At 48.0% G+C, this 7,603-nt stretch overlaps 1 protein-coding gene across 2 annotated transcripts in view; it reads right to left on the reverse strand.

The window, feature by feature from the left end:
* LOC101069770 (disheveled-associated activator of morphogenesis 1) overlaps positions 1-7,490 on the reverse strand; it is a 34,192-nt gene extending 26,702 nt beyond the window's left edge. For both annotated transcript variants that reach the window (XM_011612073.2, XM_003971713.3), the window contains exon 1: positions 7,338-7,490. The gene's annotated coding sequence lies outside the window, so the exon portion shown is untranslated. The remainder of the gene's footprint in view (positions 1-7,337) is intronic.
* Positions 7,491-7,603: the final 113 nt, after the last annotated feature.

Consider the following 7,603-nt stretch of genomic DNA (forward strand, 5'->3'; position numbering starts at 1 on the left):
CACGAGCACTATGTTTTGGCTCCGCCCACGCCGCGCACGCCACGCAAACCGTCAGCAACGTTCGGGAACACATCTAACCGAGAGGAACTCTGGAATCATGTGTGCTGCATGTGTGAATGGACAGATGTGGAGAACATCAAGTCGTTTTCACTTAAAAACACTGACAAACTATAAAGGAGAGGAAATTCTTTCATCCATAATTAGTCCTGGATGTCCGAGCTTGAACACAAATTAAGCGATTATAATTGTTTGTTTTCTCTTGTAGAGAAGAAAATATATTTAGAATCCCTTCAACATACTTCATACCATCCACTATTCAGTAACCAAGTTCCCAATATCGTCCTTTTGGAACCTTAAATAGTCCTATTTACTTGAAACCGTGAAATTAAGGGCTACCCTCTAAAGAAGGAGAAGGCAAAGGCAACGCAGCTGCAGAGAACGTGCTTGTAACGCACCGACAGAATTTGTGGGTTAAAAGCTGCGGCTTAACTTGTTTCTTGATCCCTCCAGATGTAGGCCAGGCGCTGACAAACACCGCTGACGGTCGCGGATGCAGAGACGAGATGGGGGAGGTCGATGCGGCAAAAGGTACGACAGCAGATAAAGTTAACCGGGTAAGGTTAATACGACATAATCCACTCGGTGGACAATATGCTGCGAGGTCAACGCGGCGCCGTGCGGGACTATCGAGCCAGATATGATGACTCTGAGAACTCGTTCTTCAGGCGGAACCCCTGTAAAAAGGTACCAGACCACCAAACATGGTTGTAAGGCTGGTTCAGGACGAGCCGCGTGCACGACTGACCGACTGAATGACACAGAAGTAATGTCTGGCGAGACTAAGCCGGCCTGGCATTCGGCGCGCAGCTGTCTTAAAAGGCTGAATGGCTGGGTTACAAACTGCTTATCCCAAAGTGTGTCATGATCTCAGCGGCGCAAAACAACCTCAGACCAGATGAGCCAGAACCGAATATTAAAGCTGGGGAGATCTGCTCGGCACCGGGAACCAGCACCGCGAGGAAGGGGGCCAGAACTCCAGCGGCAGAGGATGTGTGCAGTCGCTAATGCGGACATCTGCTGTTCAACAGGGCCGACCTGACAGTTCCTGCCCTGTGGCGTCTGGCTCCAGTAAACAACAGGCAGCACAAAACAACCCCAACTTACACTTTATGGTAGATGTTAGAAACCGGTTTTGCTAGCCGCAACGATTCCGCAGCTAAAAGTACAAAATGCTGCAGAGCTGTGAGATAAGAAGAAATATGGACACGGGAATTTAAAAAGTATCACAATGACTCAAATAGAAGATTGAAGTATTTTCACAGCTGGTTTTATCAAACTACGTGGCTGTTTTGACGGCTTTTCTGAAGCGATGTTATTGCACAGACATGTTATACTGTGGGAACGCGCTCGCCGCCGCTGCAGCTCCGCTCAGCCCAAGGAAACAAGCGGAGATTCTGTTCGTGGTGGGAAAACGGTTCTGATGAAATGGAACATTTCTCAAATGTCAATACACTATTATTGGGAGAGAAGATGGCACCGCTGGCTGTGACTCATGACTTACCACCAGGCCGGAAAACAACAGCCTTTCTAAACAAATTCCACAAATTCAATTGTGACCAACATTATCTAGATGCCCGCTTCCTACCAAATTACATTCCCAGCTCGGGTAAAAACACTGATTGGATCGCAGCCGAAATAGGAAGGGGGGTGTTGCCTCCTGATTTTTTCCAGTTGTGAACTGGAGTTAATGATGTTGCATCGATTTATGAATGAAAGATATTAGACAAGGCCAAAACATGCCTGGGTGGCTTGGCTCTTTGGCTCGACAACATGTCAGAGCTTGAGTTTATGGGTCACGTGGTGTTTTAGGAGAGGGACAACAGGCCAGCGCACGTGCTCCAGTTGTGACTGGGGCATCTGAGCGCTTACAAAACAGGACTCGAACGGAGGACGGTGCGCATCTGGAAAAGGAACCACGGAGGAATATTCCTCAAGCGTTACTGAGCGTGATTGAGGATTAGCAACCTTGGATTCAGTTGTTTCTCCTGGCATCCAACAAGTCTTTCGGAGTGATGATGGAAACTGTTGGATACGGCCGCAATCACCATTTCCTCTTTGTAAACACACACTGATAAGACATATAGGAAATGTTCCAAGCTGCAGTTAAAGTTGAAATGTGGTTACGCGGGATAATTAACCCACACATGAAAATGACATACCAGGTGGTTTCTGGTATGCAGAACACGTGTCATCTTTCAGTGACTGAATTCTGATTACCCTTCACTGCAAGTCCTGGCCTGAAATGATGACTGAGCAAAAGTTTAATGTCAGGCGGAATGCTGGCTCAGTACCATCTGGGTCCTTTCCTATCGGGCAGACTGGAGAAAACGGAGGTCGACAACACAACCCGAACTCAGAAATCATTAAAAAAAACCATCATTGTAGCATTTCTACTTTATGAAATGGCAACGTGAGGCGGAGGGAGACGAGGTAAGTAGGGACTGAAACATGAATCCCACTTGGCCCATAAATACACCACCCCCATCCATCCAAATGAGCATCAACACACACACACACGCACACACTCGAGATGGCCCACATGTCTCCTTTGTTTGAAACCAGTATGGTTAGACTGATTCCACGTCTTGTGGTCAAGGCACACAAGTAATTAATTTTGGTGAATGTTATGATAATCTGAGGTTTGGATTGATCTGGCAGGGCAACAGTCACCTCCCCAGTTAGCCAGCTACGGCAGGAAAAGCTAGCGTAAGACTGAAAAGGAAGTGCACACGCTGGAGAAATGATCTGATTAGAAGATTTTCAAAACAAGCGACAGGAAGCTGTAAATATAGGCGATCTGGGGCATATTGGAACAGCTGGGACAACCGTGTCAGAAAGGACGGACGCTCGAGTGGGGAAGGATTTCTCAGACTTAAGCATGAACTCAACGGAGCTGGTTTTTGTAATGTTGAGTGAGTTTTACAGCTCAATGCGACTTTCTTGTCTTTTTAGGAGAGATTACGTACATGGCAAGAGTTTGAGACTTTATGGCCCACTATAAGTAACGCAGGCTGTGCTCGGCAGCAACAAGTTCGGATTGGCCCAAAATATCATTTCGTAGGTCACCCAGTTCTAGTTTTAGAAGCATTAGACTGCAGCTCAAAGCTTTTATTTCCTCTGGAGGGCTAGGAGCCTGCATTAGGACCACTGACATGTTTTCAGGTCTAACGTAACACCGCACAAGGGAAAACAGCACATCTGCTGTGCCTTTAACGGTTTACAGGCCCAGCTCACATCATCGTGTCACCGAGACGCACGTTTATTGCTAATAAAGCCAGAGCTGGACTGGATGATGTCCCATCAAGGATCCATTACTCACCAGACGGTCTGAAAGCCGTCGCCCCAAAGAGCATTCATTAAAAACCTACCACCGGTGGTCACTGCTGCTTCACCTCCAAACAATCAGAAAGGTCAAGTGTCATGTCGACAAGTCGAAACTCGTTGACCAGATGTTCGTTAAAAACCGGGACGTTATTACTTAAACATCACCATTAAGCTTGAGGCTTTTGGTTTATTATATGATCAAGCTCTAGTGCTAACAGTTTGGCTCCAAAGCAATCCTCAAAATGTGAGGCTGGGTCTCGGGTGGGGCCAACAATGGCCGCCTAAAGCCAGCTGTCCCAACAACAAGAACAAGTGCAAAGTCAGGCCAGACTGGGGGCAGGGTGTGGCATGGCAGGGGTGCCATGGTGATGGAGCAGGCCTCACCAAAGTAGGGATGTTAAATGAGGCCATTGTCTGGCCCAAGTGAAGCACACCGCGCAAAGAATGGCAAATTCACACAGTCATACAGGCCTATTGTTGCGGCTGGCCGACAGAGCATCACAGGAACACAGTTTATCCCCCAGGATCCGCTGCACAGCAGAGCCAGGGAGCTTGATCTGGGAACGCAACGCTCCAGCACCAGTGGGAACAGCAGGAAACAATACAGAACTGACTGAGATAGCGTCCAAAAACTCAAGGACTTACTTGGAGCGCATTAACAATGACATCACCCAGTCATTGAACTCCTTCTTAAAATACTTGCTTGAGCTCTGAACCCTCTGCTGCAGGAGGAGTGGTTACTGTCCTCTTAAACATCCTCGCTGTCAGCAAAAGCAAGGGACGGGTTTAATTAGGCTAACTACTAAACATCATTTAACAGCGTCACTGTTTATATCTCCAGTGTGCCCATTAAATACAGATAACAGCTGCCTTTCCCAACCCAGAATGTCAATTCCCCCCCCCCGTAATAAACAGATCTGTGGTTCAGCACCTGCTTCTTCGCCTTAGTGTCGCCACAACAATCAGAAATCCCGCTGACATATGGCGGTTTTGAGGGCTCAGCTGTGTTTCCGCAGCCACTCCAAAATGCGACACCCACCGCTGAGAAAACGATCAGCATCCACCTCCCCCCCGTTGGTCTCTGCTGTCATTTACCCTTTCGCTCTCTAGTGTTTAATGTGAGCCAACCTGGGGGGGGGGGGGGGCTCCCCCTGGCAGTCCTGTGAAAGGAAACCCTCGGATCATTAATGAGTTTTCCCAAGAGAGCAAAGGTGTGTGTGTTCATGGAGGAAAGAGGACGAGGTCAATACACTTCTACCGTTAATGGACTGCAAACCTTTCTACTGGTGTTTCTATCCATACCCCACTGCACAGATCTCTGGACTTTAGTTTACCTCGCCGTCATAGTAACGAGCAACATCAGCATGACGGGTAGGGTGTCGCTGGCCAACTCCTGGTTGCTGAATTCTGCTTATTGTGCTACTTTGCCAGGAGTGAGAGAACCTCCTCACAGCCTCCTGCGCTTATCTGACATCTCCCAGGTATGAGGGAAGTGTGACGCGGCCCTCATTGTTGCCTGGAGCCCAGGGTTTTCTGTCTGCCAATCAGAGGACGGCGCTTTGTCAGGCTGTCAATGGAAACGCTGATGAATCCAAACTGGTTTATGGATGCAGCCCGGCCGCAACAGGAAGTTTATCAGGCCGGTAACAGAAGAAGCAGATGTGTCTCACCGAGACCAAAGCATCTCCTCTGCTGCTCATCTGTGTAAAATGGTACCATGTCCTTGACCAAATAGTGAGTCACACTGTCCATAAGCAAGCTCGCTTCGCTGCTGTCCTGCCGGGACGCCTACGTTGCTTCCCACTGGCAAGTCTCCGAGACTCCCAACTGTCAGTTCTGGCCTCCAGTACTCCAGAGACGGATGTGCCTCCATTCCTGCCGCTATCAAGCCCATAGATGGGAGCCTAAATTAGACGTATTCCCCTGTGAGACGCATACTTTCGTGCAACAAATTTGGCACCCAGCCCGGTCCAAATTGGCCAGCTGAATACTTTCAGTTGGCTCAGATCCAGAATGTGACCAAAGATAGAAAATGACAAGACATCTGGATTGGAGACGAGGGCTGTTAGACATTGTTGTATCAATTAACTCGTTCATTACCACAAAAGGCAGTTGTGTTCTGCTGGCTATAACCGGCCACATGCCAATTATCACAGCCCAATTTAGAATCTCCACCGACGAACGTGTCCAGCGCCCCTCAAATAGGACCGAATATTGGTGATTCACTGCGAAATGTCTCACTGAAGACACCTTTTGTTGGGCTTTTGGCATCACATAGTCCTTAGATCTGCTAGAACAGGAAGAGGGTGTGAAAGATCAACAAGTAATCATTGCCAAGATGTCAAGGTGATCGCCGGCGCAGCCACAGGCGATGCTTGTCTTGAAACGGCAACGGTATGAAGCTGAAACGGATTTTGCATCCAACCGTGCACAAAGCTTCTGGGGCAGATATGGTTTGTGTTTGCTGATCTGCCTGCACCAGGGAAGTCTTTGGTTCGCTCTTTTATGGTAAACAAGAACTATAAGATCAATACACAGCAATAATCACAGCTGACAAAGGGTTTCTGATTAGGAAACCAAATTAAGTTGATTACAACTACGAAGCAAAGACCAACATTGGAGGACGGAACAGCACTGATGCCCAAGGTGCTCGTAAAAGGCCTGGAAAAAAACAAAAACAGCCGCAACAAAGACGAATCATCAAAAGCGACGTGCGAATATTCATAAAACCAAGACACGCGATCCAAATGTCAGGGCCTGTCCAGACTGAGCTGCGAACAGCTAACTCCCTGTTGGAGCCGTGGACCAAATAACAGCACGGTACATCACGTCAGGCTTCTCCCATGTTTACAGTGAAAACACGTCTGCAGCTCGCACCGCGGCCGTAAGCCCTCTCACAAGGCTGCGGCCCATACAAGCACACACAAGCCCCTCCATGATTTAGAGCGTTTTAATTCTCGGGAATGCAAGCCTTTCTGATAAGCGCCTAACTGGGTGGAAGCCTACCAGCAGAGCGCCTGTTCACATAAGCTCCATTCCTCTGCAGCGGGATTGAAGTGCAGCTTGACGGGGTTCACAAGCGAGCGATTCCACATCCCAGCAAAGCAACGAAAGTGTGTCAAGAGAAAATATTAACTCAAAACAGGTGAAGTATCAGATGTCTGCAGCTGCAGAGAATGACCCTTTTTAAAGGAAAGTGGAAGTCTGCAATGCAACGATACAGCAGCTTATCCAGGACACCAGTCCTCATGTTATACGAAAAAATACATTAAAAATGGTGTTATATCATACAATGATTTAGAAATCTAAACAGTTTAGGCAAACTTATTTTTACCTCCTATTTTTTTTGGAGGTCCTAATGCAGTTGTGGCCATATGCTTCCTAATAATCGTCTCCAAACTCCCCTCGACTCTGCAATAACCAATTTATTCTAAATGTCTGTTTTATACATTAACAGCACTGCTCTGACCACCTCTCCAACCATTTTTCTTCTTTGTGTAAAGAACCCCAGAAGGGTGAAAAAACTACAGACACGGCATATTTTCTACTCAGGGAGATTACTTTTCAACTTTTACAGTCTTTTTTGGGGGGGGGGGGTAACCCTCCTCGGGACTTAAACGGCACCGGGCTTTGACCGAAAAGGCCCCTGGTTCCGTGGACAGGTCAGCACAGCAAGAGATATTTATACACACATAGTTGTAAAACGAATGCAAATGCTTTCCCCGTCAGGCCTGCCGACGGTTGTCAAGTCGCTGATCGTCGACCAGGACTCGGAAGAACTCGGCGAGGGACGCGAAACGATTACAAGGCGACGCAGTTAGCGCGCACGACGGCTCCGGACGGACGAGCCACCGGTACGGAGGTCACTGCAATACTGTACAGCCAAAGCGGCCCGGTACGGGGGTTTTTAGCTGCAACGGCGAGTCATTTTGTTCCAACGGTACTTTTCTTACCTAGCCACGGTCAACTGTTCCGTTTTGAAGCGTGTCCACGAGTCCATCGTGTAAGCGGAAAAAAGTAAAGCAGCAGAAAAAACAGGGTCCAGACGGCACGAAGCTCAATCCATAGAGTGGTGCGGGGTGTTGTGATGTCATTGGTTTTACTCGACAACTTAATGCGCATGCGCGGCGCTGTATTCGCCTGGTGCTTTCTGGGAGTTGTAGTAAGATGTGTCAATACATTTCGTCGGCGCATATTTATTTTTAAATGCCTTTGCCAT

The sequence above is a fragment of the Takifugu rubripes genome, chromosome 16 (genome assembly GCF_901000725.2).
Source record: "Takifugu rubripes chromosome 16, fTakRub1.2, whole genome shotgun sequence".
NCBI lineage: Eukaryota > Metazoa > Chordata > Actinopteri > Tetraodontiformes > Tetraodontidae > Takifugu > Takifugu rubripes.